A 16339-nucleotide genomic window follows, 5' to 3' on the forward strand; every position below is an offset into this window, starting at 1 on the left:
AGGGAATTCCCTTAAAGTGAAGGCAGGGACACTCTAAACTATCCACAGTGACCAGAGGCCCTCTTCAGAGTGAAGCATTTGTTAGTAACATGAGTATATAGAAACAATAAGGGAAATAGTGCTCATGTTTAGCTTGTTTGATAAACAATTATCTTCCACATAGAAAACTTGGCTGGTCCAAGTTTCCTGGGGCTCACCAGCAAGCAAGATGCTTCCATCCATCTTTCCCCTAAGCAGCACCCAGGCTTTTTCCTTGCCAGCCTGGGTTCTCTGCCCCAGAGCCGCCTCATTGCAGTGGGCCACTCCATTCTACAATAATTCTTTTTCACTGACAAATCACTTGCAGAACTTCACCCCCTTTTGACTCATCAGTATTTATAGATTAGCACACAGCAGCATCCATTCCATCGCATTTGGTACTTTGCTTTTTAACAATCAAACAAGTCCTGCATGGCTGAATTTTATAGTTTGGCTGCTGTTAGACTCTACCCTGATGGGAGCCTAAACCCACTGATCTCTTTGGACTTGAGCTGCTTGGCTGCAGAAGGAGATGAGCAGGGAACAAAGTAGCCCAAATGCAAGATGCTCAGATGTATGCAGAGTATGCAAGATGACAAACTGCTAGGTTTGGTTAAATTGGGACTGTTAATTATAGCAGTTTAAATTGGGTTCTGACTCAGATTTTGAATTTGTAGTGGCAAGATGACAGCCTGGAGAAGGTGGTTGCAAATGGCTGACTCAGAGGATGATGATCAGCACGACAGTGCCTGCTGCCTATGCTAGTACTATGTGTTTATAGGAGAGATGTTATAAGGTGACAGTCACCAGTTCAGCTCCACCCCTTGATCTGTTCACCAGACATTATGGAGACTGGAACGACCAAGAGACCAAATGGAGGAAGGAGCATATTAATTGGGTGAGTACAAAATGGCAATCCGCCATCTCTTTGGTGCTCTCTTCTCTTCTTCCACATGCAATGCTGGTTTTCCAGATTCTTCTGTAGGCATCCAGGTGCCTCTGACTTGAGTTGATGAAATGGCTTCTAAGGGAAGAATGACTGGGAGCTTGGTGTCTCCCTTCAGGGGCTGCCAAGAGGATGGACACTTGGGAGAAAAGCTCTCTGATAAAAGCGTTGGAAAACCTGCTTTAATTTCTGACCAAATTATGCAAAAATTGAACACTGGTCCTGGAAATACCAGATGCTGACAACTCCAGTGTCTTTCCTCTCCCCAAAGTGCTTTTTTTCTACCAGTTGTCCTTGAAGTACTTTCAGTCATGCTTTTATGCAAAATGCAAATGTCCAAGATTCCTTTCCCTGTGTACTAATGTGGATTAGCTCAAGTGTTCAATTGGTTGTTGAAATTAATTTGCAAATGTTGTAGGTGACTAAGTTTTGTAACTGTAATTTGTGAGTTACAAACAGGGGTCAAAAATCTAATTCCACAAGAATAATGTAGCTAACCCATGCTTTGATCTTAAAAATCCTTACACCAGTGCTTGGCTGAGGGCACTGTTAGCCAGCCTCCGAGCTGGGAGTGGGGAGAATTTGTTACGAACTACTTGTGACTGACCCAGAAGCTAGGAAGTACATGCACTAACATCACTTATCAGTTTCTTGTAGAAATTATATATAGAACCTGAAATTATTTTCTTCGGATCTCTAACTCTGCTCTAATTGCTAGAATTGAGAGACTAATATATTCAATAAATTACTTTTTTCACCCACCGAATAGCTGAGAACAGACTGTGATTCCCCGGTCTATTTGCTATTCAAATGAATTCAACAGATACCTTTTCTAATCTTTAACACTGTGGACTGAGAGCGAATATCCACGGCATGTACTTGCTGGTGCTCTGATAAATCATACGCATCACTGCTGTTTCCTGACAGGAACACCGTGCAGATACCTCGGCTGAATCCTTGTTTATGCAAGCATACAGCTGGGTTTTCAGAAGTACTTCCATATGTGGCTTTAAAAACTGTTTCCTCTTGCCTTTTTTTGTCATTGTTATTTTGTTTACCGAAGGTCTATTTTCCAAACTATCACTGAAAACAAAAGGAATTTAAAATGGGGCCAAAGCAAGCTTATTTACTCTTTTTCCCCCCCATCGAATATCTATTAACACGCAGTGATTGAGGCCCTGATGCAGAAAGGTGATTTATGATAGGCATAACTTTAAAAGTGCTGTTATGCTCACATTTAATTCCGTGTGACTGTGCAAGCAAAAAATGAAGCATAAGCATTGTCTTGGGAAGATCAGGACCTAAGCAAAGATTATCTGAAAACTTTCTGAATCATTCAGCTACAGTAATTACTGTTTGAATACTTCTCCTGAAAGAACTAAGTCACCCATCACAGTTTAACTGTCCTTTAGACAAACCAAAAAATTGAATGTTGACACTATTTCCCTGTGCAAACAAAACAACAAAGATAACAGTGAGCATCCACAAATATATGCACTCTGTAAGGGGACATGCCCAAGAGACAGAGACCCTGGACAATGGAACAGTCATTTGTGAATTTCCCAGAAGTTGCCAGTGGGATTTTTTACAATGTAACTTATTTCACCAAGCAATTTTTTTTTTTTTGCTTGTTTTTTTTCCATTTTTTTTTCCTTTAGAATAGATTTTTCAGAATAGATTTTTTTTTTTTTTTTTGGAAGTAAGCAAGAACATTTCTCAAGGGCTTCCAGGAGGATTTCACAGAGTTTGGACTGCATGTAGCTGAGAGAAGGAGGATGGGCAGAGACCTATCTGTCTGAGATCATGTCACCCTATGTATTAATCCACAGCAGAATTCCTGCAGGTAACATCAGGAAGCCTGACTGCTGGCAAAAACAAAACACTGATCTTCAAGTGTTAACTGAACTGAAATTATAATTTCCACAGCAACAACACACAGCTTGCTGGGAACTATTCTTTTGTTGAGTGTACTCTTCCTGGTGATTTTTTTGCCACTGCTTTCCAGTCTGGGAGCCCATTCCTACAACCACACAAAGATGCCCTGCTTTGAGGTTTACGTGCCTGCTCTGTAGAGTAGCCATACAGATCCATCACACAAACTTAATCCAATTCTCAGTCCCTGCTGTGAAATAGATGTTCTGAAGTTAGGGACAAACCCTCTAGCAAAGGCATAAAATCAGAGTGGAGTCTTTCCCCAGGCACAAACTTATGCTTAGCCATATGAGAAATGTTCTAACCTACATTTGTGCCTGAAACAACTCAGCTGGAGGAGGGAACAAGGCATAGGTACAGAGATGTACAGTTTTTTATGTCCTCCAGGGTAGAGATGTAGTGACAGATTGCCCAGTCAGAGAGAAGGCTGGGAGAGATGGAAAGATAAGGCAGGGTATTAGCTGCTTCTGATCAGCCTGCCATCTGGGTGAGCAGCTCTGTTACTGTCCATGGCCATTTGTTTATTTTTCTCCTACACATGCTATCCAGCCATGGTATACCCCATCAGCATATTGGAGTATATCATCTTTGCCTTTCTCCCCACCCCTCTGTGGGTGTGTGTTTGCACCACACCCCACCCCTCATTTGTGTCTGTGTTTGCACCACAGAAGACACTCACAGGGTATTTAAACCAGAGATAGCCAGGCTCTTCCTCTGGGAAGCTACAACCAACATTGCCAAACTCCAAACTGAAATGCTTCCACCACAGTCAGTAGTTTGAAGCAACCTGGGAATGGTTCCCAGTGCCAGAGTTACTCCTGCCCAAACTCTTGCTGTGGTGGAGAGGGTCCACATGTTGGGAGGCCCTTAGAGAAATCAGTTTCTGCCTCCATACTGTGGTGAAGCAGTGCAGTGGATGGAGGAGGCTGGGTGGTTCCAGAAGCTGAATGCTGCTCTGGAGAATAAAAAAGGGCAGGGGCCAAAAAAATAAAATAACAAAAAAACCCCAACACACAGGTGGGCAAGAGGCAAATGGGGAGTGAGTGGCAAGAAGGGCTGGCAGGTGCTGGGGGTGGTGTGAGTGTGCTGGAGGGCACATTCTCAGCATTTTGTGCTTGTTGCACCTTCTTGGGGCTGATGGCCTGCAGCAAAGCAGCCGTAAAAGCCGGCATTGTTTCAAAGCACTTACTCGGTCATGCTTGAAGGGTTTGTACATGTTTGCTAGAGGTTGGAAGAAAAAAAGGTGACTGAAAAACATAAGGCACGCCCTCGGGGTAGATGTACTCTGTGAGACAGTAAAATCTTGTCCTGCTGCTTACCAGCTTTGCACCTGGTTAACTCTAGGTCAGAATGAAACTATATAGTCAGAAGTGATTATTTGTGACCTCAGACAAGAACACGACCTTTCTATCTTTAGACTCCATTCAAATGGCAATACCCTGATTATGGAATATTTCTCAGCTAATTAGGAATGCAGGCTCTACAGGTCACTGGGGGTTCATACTATTCCCTTGGCATAAGCAGATGTCTTCAAGATAAACTTGTACTAAACACATCAACAGCTCCACACTATCTTGTGTGCACTGGGGGAAAAAAAAAAAAAAGAAAAGAGAGACAGCATCTCACCAAGGCCTAAAGAGCCAGATGACTCCAGGAGCTGGATATTAATTTATGAACATTAAGTAAATAATTGCCTTTCACGTAGTGGGTCCTGGGCTCTACAGCACATGGCTGACAATATGTAAGCAGGACTTACTGGGGAGGTGCAAATCTGAGGCCAGGAAGATATGCTGCACAGCCTGCAATTCCTGCAGAGCTGGGCAGGATTCATGCAGGGCCAGTGTGGGCATCTGTGCTGTGCTCCCAGCCTGGAGGAGTTAGGGAGCACGGCACACAGGCACTCAGGTAACCATCACCACAAAAGCCTGTGCAAACTTGGTGCAGCAACATCTTCATTTCTGTTTCTACCTCTCTCTATTTTTGTCTTTTTCTTCACTCTGTTTCCCCTCCCAGACCTACTACTGCCTTTCTGATTGCCTCCCAGCTGCTAGCCAAATTCTCCATTCCCCTTTATATCTCCTTCATCTTTCCTTGCCTACCTTAAGCAAACCTTCACATCTTCTCTAAACTTTATTCTCTACTGCTCTGCTCTTTGCCTGATCTATTTTCCCATTTCTCCTTCAGATGGATGCCATATTCCAGTTGCAGTTTGTCCAGGATTCTCTTCTACTCATTGTTCTTGCTGTGATTTCCCCTCCTATAGCAAAGGACTGCTTTCCAAAGAAAACTGGTCATCTTTCTTGGGGAGCTTATGTCCCTCTGCCCTCCCATCAATCTTCTCTGTACCAACAGCTATGATTCAGCTGGCAAGCACCACACACGCTTCAAATACATGCTCAAGGGAGGAGAGTCCTGCTGGCATTGCAGTGCCAGCAGAGAAGCTGAGTGACAGCCTCTCTTTCTCTGAGTAGCCACTCTGGCTGTACTGTCCCAGAACGGCACTCTTAGTTTCCCAAAAAAACAGCAAGTATTTTATTTTGTTGGCCAGGCAGGAGAGCTGAATCTTTCTCATGCTCATGGCTTATAACTCTTCATGTGACAGGTCATGATGGTCAAGGCATCTGCTTTGCTCTTTGGGAAGCAATTGAATTTCATCTGCTGTAGTACAGGGTGCTGTTCAACAAGGTAGCTGATCTCAAAGTTGCTGTCCTGGCCATTTTCCATGAGGATGATAAACTGCCTAGCTACACCTAGCCTGCACAGTGAACACTGTAAGCACACCCCTTGTATGGTTTTATCCTGCAGGACATTGAAATGTTTGCAGCTGATAGGGATGCAGGATGGCATGAGCGATCCTTCAAGTGCTGAGCTGGGATTTTGTCCACACTGCTGCACAACCGATTTTGCACAAAAAGAGGTGATAAATAACAGCCCTTTATGTGCGTCTGCCTCGGGATTCATGGGTGAATCCTCCCCTCTTGTCTGTGGCACTAGTGAGACAGATACACAGGGGATACATGAGAAGCCCCCAAAGGGTAAGAGACATACCCAAAGCCAGTGTTAGTTGTGTGTAGTGGGCATGGTACATGTGAAATGGGAAAGGAATTGCCATAATGTTGGAATTAACGTTCCTGCTTGAGCCATAAAGAAACCAGGACCGTATCTTTGTGTGCCATAACAATGCTAATGCTCCTGGTGGAGCTAGGGAAGCTGGCAGGAGAAGGTAGGAGACTGCAGAAAGCCATGCACTGCTGCCAGAGTTGAGCTCAAGCCGGTTTGTACAGGCTGGTCACCCCAGGATGGATACTGCCCTTTCCCTTTCGCATGCAGAAAAACTGGCTCTTCTGTCACCATTCCTCTTCCTCAACCCAGCAGATACATTTGCACACAGCTGGTCAGGAGACAGGAGGGACAGCCAGGGACTTGCTGTGGTACCTGTATTTTCGTTAGTAGAAGCACCATCTCTGATTTGTGTTTTATTGCCTCGACTTCCTTTACACCATTGCTTGTGTGAATGATAATGTTTTAATACAAGCAGTATAAAGGCACTGCAGTAAATAGGGGCATTTTTAACTCTGAGCCCTTTTTCTCTCTTCACTAGGACAGTTTATGCATTGTTCAAAACAGAAAGACATAGTAGGAAAACAATTTCTCAGTGGCACCTGTGATGTATGTTAAAAATGTGTGGGCTACTGAAGGGGAAACCTGTTCTCATCTGCTGTGTAAAAGAAATTCAAAGATATCATCCTCTGAGAAATATGACCCAGGCACTGAACAGGTCTTATCCTATATCCTCAGATATTTTCACGATACAGTGCAGGGGTAGGGCTTTTTCCAGTTGTTATATCTACATATGCTATTTCTTTAAACATAAACAAATACCTTTCTGCAGAAGATGCCTGTGCCTTTCCTTCTTTACTGTCAGCAGAGATAAGATATTTTGACTGGTGGAGTCATTCAGGTGGGGAGGAACCCCAGAATGCATTCCGTTGGCTTCCTAAGTGCCCCCAAAGTTGCCTCCTCTCCAGGCTGAAAAAGTGCCCTCATGGGGCCAGTGCCCCTAACCATTTTGCTGGCGCTCTGAATTTGTTCCCATTTACCAGTCCCTTTCCTATTTATCAAGGAGCTCAAGGCTGGATGCAGTAACCTATGTGGTCTCATGAGCAAAGAAGGATAATCCCTTGCCTTCAGCTCCCAAGCAGGGAGTCACTCACTGCTATCACCGACATCACATGGAAATATATTTCCATGATATATGCAAGTAGCAGGCAGATATGTAATGATGTCCCAATGATTTGTTTGTCCCAGTTGTGCCCTCCGTAGATTTCCACTTCTCAAGGACTCTACATATTTTGGGGGAAAGCATAAATGTTTTTTTTCCAATGTCATGTTGGCCTTTGGAAGTCTGACATCACCGTCTGGTCTCCTCTGACACAAAGGGAAACTGTCTATAAAATATCCCTCCTTTTCAGTAATAATAGTCTTAAATAGATTTTGTTTTCACAGCATTAGAGTAGGTTACAATATTTAATATCATTTACCTTTCATAGTGGACCTGTGAGACAGCAAACTAGTTTCATTTTGAATTTATGAATATGCAAATGAGACATGGAGGAACGAATAGATTTATAGAGAGAAAGGCTGTCATAGAATAGGAGCCTGAGTCCATATCTGCTCAGCTATCATGCTCTGTATTCTGGCTATTTCTTCTTTCCTGCTTCTATTTTGGTGTCCTGTTGCCTTCATGGACGAGATGACTTGTATCACTGCACTCTGTTGAGATGTGCAGCAAGATGCAATCTGATCCCACACACCCAATAGAAGTGGGAGAGCACTTGGGTTAATCTATCAGCTCATCAAAACTGAGAGCCCCAAGGGATGCTGAACTTTGTCATCTCCTTTTTTTCTTATGCTGCCTTGAAATGAGCTGATTTTTCACCCTATAAAATGACAATACAAAAGAATGCAGAAAGTTAATTCTTCAAATGCTGATCCAGGAGTACTAGTGGAATAAACACAATCTTCCTTTTATCTATTCTGCTTTTATGTTTGGTTTTGGCATTGAACCTTCTCTGTCCCTCTTTGCCTTGTTTCAAAGCACAAATCATACATGGATCTCTCCAGCCCCCACTCCCCATTTCATTAAAAAAATGGAATATGAAAGGTGTGCAGAAGCCCTGGAGGGAAGTGACACAAACCCAGATGTTGTACGATCTATGTCCCAGCTGCAATGAGCCTGCATGTGGCAGCTGCTTTTGCACAGCCATCAACAACAGCAGCTGGAGGGGCTCTGCTGTTAATGGCTCATCCCCCAGGAAGGAGCTAGTGTGAGGAAAACCAGCAGGCTTTATGTACAAGATATCACATCACTACGCTTTATGGTTCGTTTTTGTTATAAAACAAGCAAGAATCTAGAGAAGAAGAAAGCAAAATTAGATATGGTCCCTTGCCCTAAAAGTGCCATGAGCTATTACTCCCTGTCCCCCAATTAAGCCCTTCCCTTTCTGATTCAGTCCATAAGAGATCAAGGTATTTGTTACTATGTGAACTATTCTAAATACCTTTCCTAAGACAGTAAAAATAGAAGTGGCCTAAAAGCAAAATGAAAATGAAAAAAGAATGGCAAGCTTTAGAGCCTGTCCAGTGAATGCATATTCCTAGTGGGGTTCTTTCTCATCCTTGGAGAAAAAGGCATATATTAGGAGAAATAAAACAAAATAGAGGTTTACATCCTCACTAAAGAAAAAGTAGTTTCCACCTTCATTGTCACTGTGTTTTGATATATGTTTGGTTGTGTTATATCCTAGGATCATCTAATTTCCATATAAAGTGTAGCTACTTCCAGTTTTACTATATAGTGTTCAGGGGAGACTTTGATTTGTGTGCCCTAGGGTAGACCTGAGAAATGCATAATTTTCTTTAAGTCCCTTCTGTCATGCACCATCAGTAAATTCCTGTACAGATTACAACATGGATGTTTAGTCAGAGGTCTGCACTCCCACGGAGGAGAGTGGGAGGGATAATAATAAATGTGTGGACCAAAGTGAAAAAAAAAGGTAAAAAGTAAAGAGAGGAAGAGAGAGAGAAATTCCATTAAGAAAGGTTATTGAATCAAGAAGAATTTATCAAAAGTAGACTGGTGAGAGTGGCTCTTGAATTTTTATGAATTTGTGGGGCACACAAGTCAGCCTGCTTTGGACTGTAATTTCAGGTAATAGCAGAATTGGGACCACTAGGGCATAGTCTGTCACTGTTTCTAATCTCCACTGCTCTGGAACAACAGTTACGCATCAATTCAATTAATCACCCGTGATAACAAAAGCTGTTTTTTTCCCACTTTAGAAATGTTCTTTTTAAATTTTTTTTTTGTGCAGAACTTTGTCAGACACAATTTCTTTCTCCCTTGCGAAGAAAAGCTTATGAAGTTCATTTATACAGAGAGCATAAATCCTATCTCCTACTGTTTTCTCCTGTAACCTAACATAAAATATGGCTTATAGCTCAACTAATTCTGAACATTTAGTGTGAACTGATGAAAGTAGTTCATCACTCACAGGGATGCACCAGACTTGCAGCAGCACATACAGACCAGGAAAGGTGCATGCAGCAGCATCATGGCATGACACACACAGTCCCAGATATGCCAAAGCAGCCAGGTATCCTCATGATGCTCGTTGGGGATACATAGCATTAAAAAATGAGTGCTTCCCATTTTACAGCAGCAGTGTCTCTCTTCCTTGTCACTCTTCCCCCTCCCAGATTTATCTCCCTCTCTTAATGACTCCCTTTTTTCAATTTGTCTCTCTGTCTGACAGATAATACTTTGTCTCCTTGTTCTGCTGGCTTAGTATGTGTCTTGCCTTGTTTGCTGCTCATTATTTGCGCTATTTATTTGCAGGACGTAGGTACAAGAACTTGCCCATAATCAGTTCAATAATTCCACTTCAAAACAAGCCATTCCGCTGCCACATATAATCCTGACAACTCATTATCCACCAGCCTGGGTAGGTCTGGCTATTGCACATTAGCTGTGCTGTGACCTCAGCTTCTTTCCCTTGCCTCCTACACTTTAATTCACTGTGAAATTCCCCTTGCCAAATTTTACCTTCAGTTGCATCACTGCAATGGGAAGGAAAGGAGCACAGCAATGCGGCAGGGATCCTGACCTCTTCCTAACTCCCCAAATACCATTTTCCTGGTGAGAACACTTGAAACTGTATTTCCAACTTGTGACATATAAATTATTAGAGCCAATATTTACAATATCTCCCATCTGAAGCCTAGAAGATAACATTTGCCAGCCTGCAAGCAGGCAGGTGTGATCACCCCATGTAATGGAAGGGTAAACTGAGGCATAGGATGAGGACATGAACTTACCAAAGGAAGTCAGCCCTGCACCTTAGATCATTATGTTCAGCTCCACTATCAGGTGGATGAATGAGACAAACACTCTGTTGACAAATGCACCCCACTGCTGCAGCCCTGGCGCCAGCCAGTGATGCCAGCAGAGTGGGCAGTGCAATGTTTTACACTGTCCCGGGGCTGCCCTGGAGAACTGACCAGGAGCAGAGCAGAGTAATGGCCCCAGGGACCCCCAGGCACTCCACAGGATGAGGAAGTTTTCTTGCTGCTGCATGCAGGAGGACCTCATCTTGATAGATGAGACAGGGGATGGTCTCCATGGCAAACAGGAGTGCCTTGCTATGTTCCAAGAGACAGGAAAGTCGGACATTTAGTAAGGCAGACAAGGACCTAACCACATCCTCCATAAAGAGACAGGAGCATTCACGTACAGTTACTGTATCAGTGTGAAAGGAAAAGGTTGAATATGTAGTCTACTAGGCAGCAAATAGGTCTGTCTTGTATCTCCCTCTCTCCTTCAGTCAGGAAAGAACATGTCTATTTCTAGTCATGGAGACCCTATATATAACTAACCAGAATGTTTCTTCTTGTGAAGTGGAGGACAAGGAAAATTTCACAGCCCGATTTCTCTCAGATGGTTTGTGTAAGAGTCAAGCATGCGTTTGAAGCTGAGCATTCATGTATAGCTCAGAAGATGAATCAGGGTTTTGGGTCTGGTTCCTTTGCAGAGACAGCAGCCCCAGTGATGACCAATGTGGTGGCTCTTGCATCAGCTCCTCATAGTGAAAAACGTCTCTGACTCAGTGTTTGTGCCAGGCCATACAGCACCACCTGGCTCAGCCTTTCAGGTACTGTCACAGCACAAACAATGGAAAGAGGCTCTGATTTTTGGACACTCAGTGGAGCTGTCAGTTCAGCTACCACTACCCTGAGATGGCTGGGAAGGTCTCAAGCAGGTGTTGTGCACTCCAGTGCCAAAAGACATTCAGGGCACAGCAAACTGCTCCTTTTTGTATCCCTGATCTGTGTGTCCCCTCCACATCAGGCATTCACCATCCTGCCCAGTATAAAGGACATGCTGTTTATTCAGCACCATTCCTCACCATCTCCAAAAGTGCAGTCCATGCAAGCAGAGGCAGCACTTAGACCACATTTCCAATCCATCACTGATAGCAGCGCCCGGGATGACAGAAGACCTCAACACTTCTGACATGTCAGTTCTGTGCAATCCTGGGCAAGGTAAGGCAAGCTCCAGGGTGCTCCAGCCTGTCCTTCAGTACAGACAGGGAGCAACTTACAGCTGGAAAGGTGGGAAACAGCTGCCATGCCAGTGAAAGTCTAACCTCTGTTAGGACACAAGTCCCATCATGAGCTGTACACATGTAATTAGCATGACCTTTCCTGGAAGGCCCCTGCAGTGATTAGTCCATTTAAGCAGACGCTGCAGTTTTCCACCTCTAGGGCAGTCACTATGTCAACTTTCACTATTTTGCATGTACCTCCTGGTGGCTTCAAGAGCCTTTGCAGCTCTGACAGCCCATACCATGCGGGGCTCAACTAGTACTCTACAGAAGCTGCAAATGCCTGCTCCAGAGAGTGTCCCAGGCAGATAGGTCTCAGGAGAAAAGAAAAGAGGTAATATTTGCTCTGCAGTCCTTTTTTTTACAGGCTAGAATGAAGTAGATTGATGCACTGGCGATTGGAGCCATTGAGGCACCCATGCCAAGACAGGTGGCTATGTGTTTGCTGGGGAGAGTACTGCCTGTTTGGACATAAGGTTGTTTGCTTTGGGAGAGTGACTGCAGATGGCTTTAGGACACCTGTTCACACCTCTTTTATACCTTTGAGTTCTTGTTGGGTGCTTTTGGCTGGTTGTGGTGTGAATGCTTAAGTCAGAGAAGACCTGCTCCTTCAGAAGAAATGTTCTCAGCTCTTTTGCAGTGATTCAGTTCCCAGCTGATGCCCCTAGGATGGGAGGGTCTGAGGGCACAATAAAACTGATAGCTTGAACAACTGGGCAAGGGTGTGTGTGCTCTCAGAATGCTCTCAGAGGACAGTACTATCTCTCCATGCTTCTTTGCTTCTTGTCTATCTTAATCTTTTTGCACCATAGGTCTTTTTTTCTCTAATCGCCTTTCTAAGCTGTGACAACTGACTGCAATTTTCTCCATATCTTCCCTCAAATTCATAAACCATGTGTTCCTGGGTCTCTCTTCGGGTTGCTCTTGCATGACCCTTACAGAAAATTTATGCAACAAGAAAGGGCTTTACACAGTAAAAGTGTTGCTCACCGCAAAGGGCAGAGAGTCAGAAGGCCTTGGGTGGTCAGCTTCACATAAAAGCCAAAGAGGGATATTAAGCAAAGGAAAGAGCAGCAGCGACAGCTGCCTGCAACGACTGTAGCAGGGCTAACCACAGAGTGGGGGCTGTGGCTGTGGCCGAGCATCAGGCAGGCTGAGAGCATTTCACTGTGAGCTGCCACTGCCGCTCCCTGGCCCAGCCTCTCCTCTCCCCCAGGAGCACTGCTTTGTCCCACCCTCCACTTATTCTGTGGGGTGAGCCGGGCTGTGTCCCCTCCCCAGAGGGACAGGGTTCATCACACCACCGAGACACATCCCTGACTCTGTGGTTCAGGACCTGCTGGCACTGTGCATCCCCAAGGCTGATGAGACCTATCTTTCACAACCAGAAGCTTTTTTGACATTTTTGCTCTTGTCAATTCAATTAAATATATTTTTATGGAAGGGTCAGAATAGTGCTGATGAACACCCTTTCCCACCCCTTTGCCTATTCAGTTTGCTGTGTCTCTTGGTGATATGCCTCTATCCTACCTCTGTGAAAGTGGTTTCACTAACCTTAATGCCTGATTGAATCTCTTGTCTCTTAAAATCACTTACTGTCTCTGCCTTCCCCATGCCCCATCCCTGCCCAAGGGCTGGGCTTCACAGAGTCCTGGTGTTTAAGATATTTAAGAGAAAGCTATAGAAAGGAATGGAAGAAATAAAAGTACAGTGATGACCCAACACTCTGGGATAGTAATTAATAATCTAGGATCTACTGCAATGACCTGGATGAATTAGGGGGGCTGTCAGGAAGGAATGAAATATGACAAGTATAGGCTCAGAACAGTTAAGGGAATTTCAGATACAAATACAAAACAGGGTATCCATGAGTGGACAAGACCAGTGCAGGGAAAGAACCTGGGGTAATCAGTCATGAAGAAATAAGGATGAGTAGTTAATGAAAAACCATAATTAAGAAAAGGTAAATAGAGACTTGGGATGTATGAGAAGGAAAATAATATGAAAAATATTACCCAGAGTGTTTTGTCAGAGCAGCTACCATCAGCTGAGATGCAGCTACTAACAGGGCTGGGTTTGTGCCTCTGGAAGGTGAGGACAGGAATCTATCTCCAGGCTGAGGAACTATACTCAAGGTCTCCCTTCCCTCCCTGGGCCAGCAAAGCCTATGTTAAATAACTCACACACACAGTGTAAGGTCAGTCAATTTTCAGGCTGTTTCAGGGGCTGAAAAAGCAAGGAGAGCTTAAACCTTCCTTTCTGGATCAGATGGCAGTTTTCACATCTTTATATTTGATGTTCATTTTTAAAATCTCCTGTTAGTACACAGTGGGGTGAGTCCTAAAGCTATAACAAACACGTGTGGATGAAGAGTTTCTCTCCTGTTCACAGCATGCTCTTGTACACGCTGTTGAAATTATGCACAATGGTGGGCAATGGAAAAGGAGATGTGACATTGCTGAAATGCAGGTGAGGGCCTGCTGAGCTTCAGCCAGGCAGCATCTGATGTCTGACTAAAATCACATGGTGACTTCTCCAGTTTTCCTGAAATTGCTGCTTCCAACAGCTCACATGCTGTATGGCCAGCAGCATGAGGAGAGACAGGAGGACAGCTGGCAGTAGGCAAGCTCTGAAGATAGCTGATAGCTGGAGGAATGACAAGACTCGAAGTGGGATGTTCAGAGCTCATATTGGACTCTTTGCAAGTGCTTGTCTGCCTTATCTCTTTTGGAAATTTTGTCCACCCACAGGAAGAGTTACCCACCTGGGCTACCCAAGTCAGCATTCTGGGCTAGTGGGAGACTGACCCATAGCAGGCAGAGAAATGTGACTCTAAGAGAAGATAGCTGCTAAACCCCCAGAATAATGGGGTTATGAAATACAAATCACCTGAGCTAAAATAAAAGCAGAATGTGTTATAGAGAATGGGTAACTGGCAAGACAGGCACTGGCTGGGTCCTAAACATGAATACACAAGGTAGTCTCAGAATGAGACAGAAATGGAAATGCCAGTGGAAATGCCAGCAAACACAAAGAATGATGCAGGAGTCTGCTGTGGTTCTTAACAATGTCAATGGAAAACTATTGCTGCCATCAGAGGGGATGAGTACATTTCCCACATGTAACCACGGTGAGCAATTCTTCCTTACTCTTTTCCATCATGGTGGAAAGATGAACCCTCTCAGCCCTGTTCCCTGGGGACCCTACCCTGGTCTGACTGTGTCTTGACCACCAATACATCACTTTGCACTGGAGCCTGGAGTGCACTGGGGCACGGTGATAAAGAGGAATGGCAAGGGTGCCTCAAACCATCTTGCAGGGAGGCCTGTGGGGCTGATTTTACTTGGTCTCTTCCTTTCCCCTGTGTTTACCAAGACTGACTCCTCTGAGGAGACTGATGGGTTGTTTGTTGGGATAGGAAATGAAATGAGGAGAAAAATATTCAGTGCTCAGGAGAAGGGGAAAATTATGAGGAAGACAAGGTGACTATCTACCTGCCCAACTTCCTTAATCCTATTGAGGCAAGAAGCTACTTTAAAAGTCAGTATTCCCTCTGTTTCCTCATCTACCTGTCTTTGAAGTGAGCTCTTGCCTGAGTTCTTTAAATTCTACAAGGAAAGGGGAAGGAATAGGGGTTGTCTTACCTCAGGAAAAACATCCATGCTGATAACAGTCTGACTTCCCTTTGATGTAGTGAAACTTGAGTATCTAAGTACCGCCACAGTAAAACTGGACATGTTGGGCTCTGTGTCCATTTTAATGCCTTGGTTTGCCTGAAGCTGTGGAGGGACTTCTATGACAAAAGTTTGCTGCTAATAGAGAGGAGATTGGCCCTGTCCTTCCTGTCACAGCTGGGCTACAGCAGCTGACATTGCCATCACAGTAGTGGCTTTTTGCTCTTTGGATACAGTGAGTCCCTACGCCCTCTGACACACAGGTGGGAAAACTCAAGTAAGTGTTTGCACATCTGGAAAGCAAATGTGATTCATTATTAATACAGGCCTGTTAAAAGTGTGTTGCACTTTAGAGACATTAACTGATTGACAGGTCCCTGACCTAAGGATATTTCTTCCTATGTTTCAGCATCACAGGACAGGTAAGCATGGCAAAAAAAGGAGGGTTAGATGGAAGAGGTTGAAGTGCTGCAAAATTAATATTACATGCTAGCAAGGTTCATTACACATAAATCTTACACACGCTGAAACATTGCTGACACCAAGAAGTCTGTAAGGTTCAGAAAAGAATTTGGTATTTTACTGTTATGAGGAAGTTTGACTGGTTTCTAGGGAGCCTGCCTAACCCCAAAACCTTATTGAAACCACTGGAAAAAGCAGCAGTTTTCCATGAGGAGGTGTTGAGTCAGTACTCCTTTACTCAGCAGTACCTGACCAAAATTATGGGCTCATGTGAAGATCAGGACACATAGCGAGGGGATTTTAATGCAAATATTTGAGAGCCTGTGAGTCAGAGGTAAAAAGATGGCAAGAAATCCTTTAAGAAGCTAGAGATTAGAAACAGCAAGTGGAGCAAACTGCTGCATGGTCTGGGGCAAAGGCTACAAGACAGGCAACCTCTTTGGGCAGTATTCTGGCTGAAAAAAAGAGTTTCAAATTTTGCTAAGGAAAACGCTTCCTGTGTTCTTGGTGCCTAAATAAAAAAGGTTGCTTCAAAGAAATATCTGATCACATACTGATAAAAGGCACAGTAAAGCAGATCATCTGCAGCAAATACAAGTGCAGAAGCTGCTGGAATTAACCAGGGAGATATCCAGCTAGCAAGG

The 16339-nt window shown here is 44.1% G+C and overlaps 1 long non-coding RNA gene across 1 annotated transcript in view; it reads left to right on the forward strand.

Annotated features, from left to right (window-relative positions):
* The first annotated feature begins 460 nt into the window (after window positions 1-460).
* Window positions 461-16339, forward strand: part of LOC108448805 — a 78187-nt gene continuing 62308 nt past the window's right edge. Inside the window, exon 1 of the long non-coding RNA XR_001864832.1 lies at window positions 461-916. This is a non-coding gene — a long non-coding RNA (uncharacterized LOC108448805). The remainder of the gene's footprint in view (window positions 917-16339) is intronic.

This window comes from Corvus brachyrhynchos, unplaced genomic scaffold, assembly GCF_000691975.1.
Source record: "Corvus brachyrhynchos isolate BGI_N302 unplaced genomic scaffold, ASM69197v1 scaffold87, whole genome shotgun sequence".
NCBI lineage: Eukaryota > Metazoa > Chordata > Aves > Passeriformes > Corvidae > Corvus > Corvus brachyrhynchos.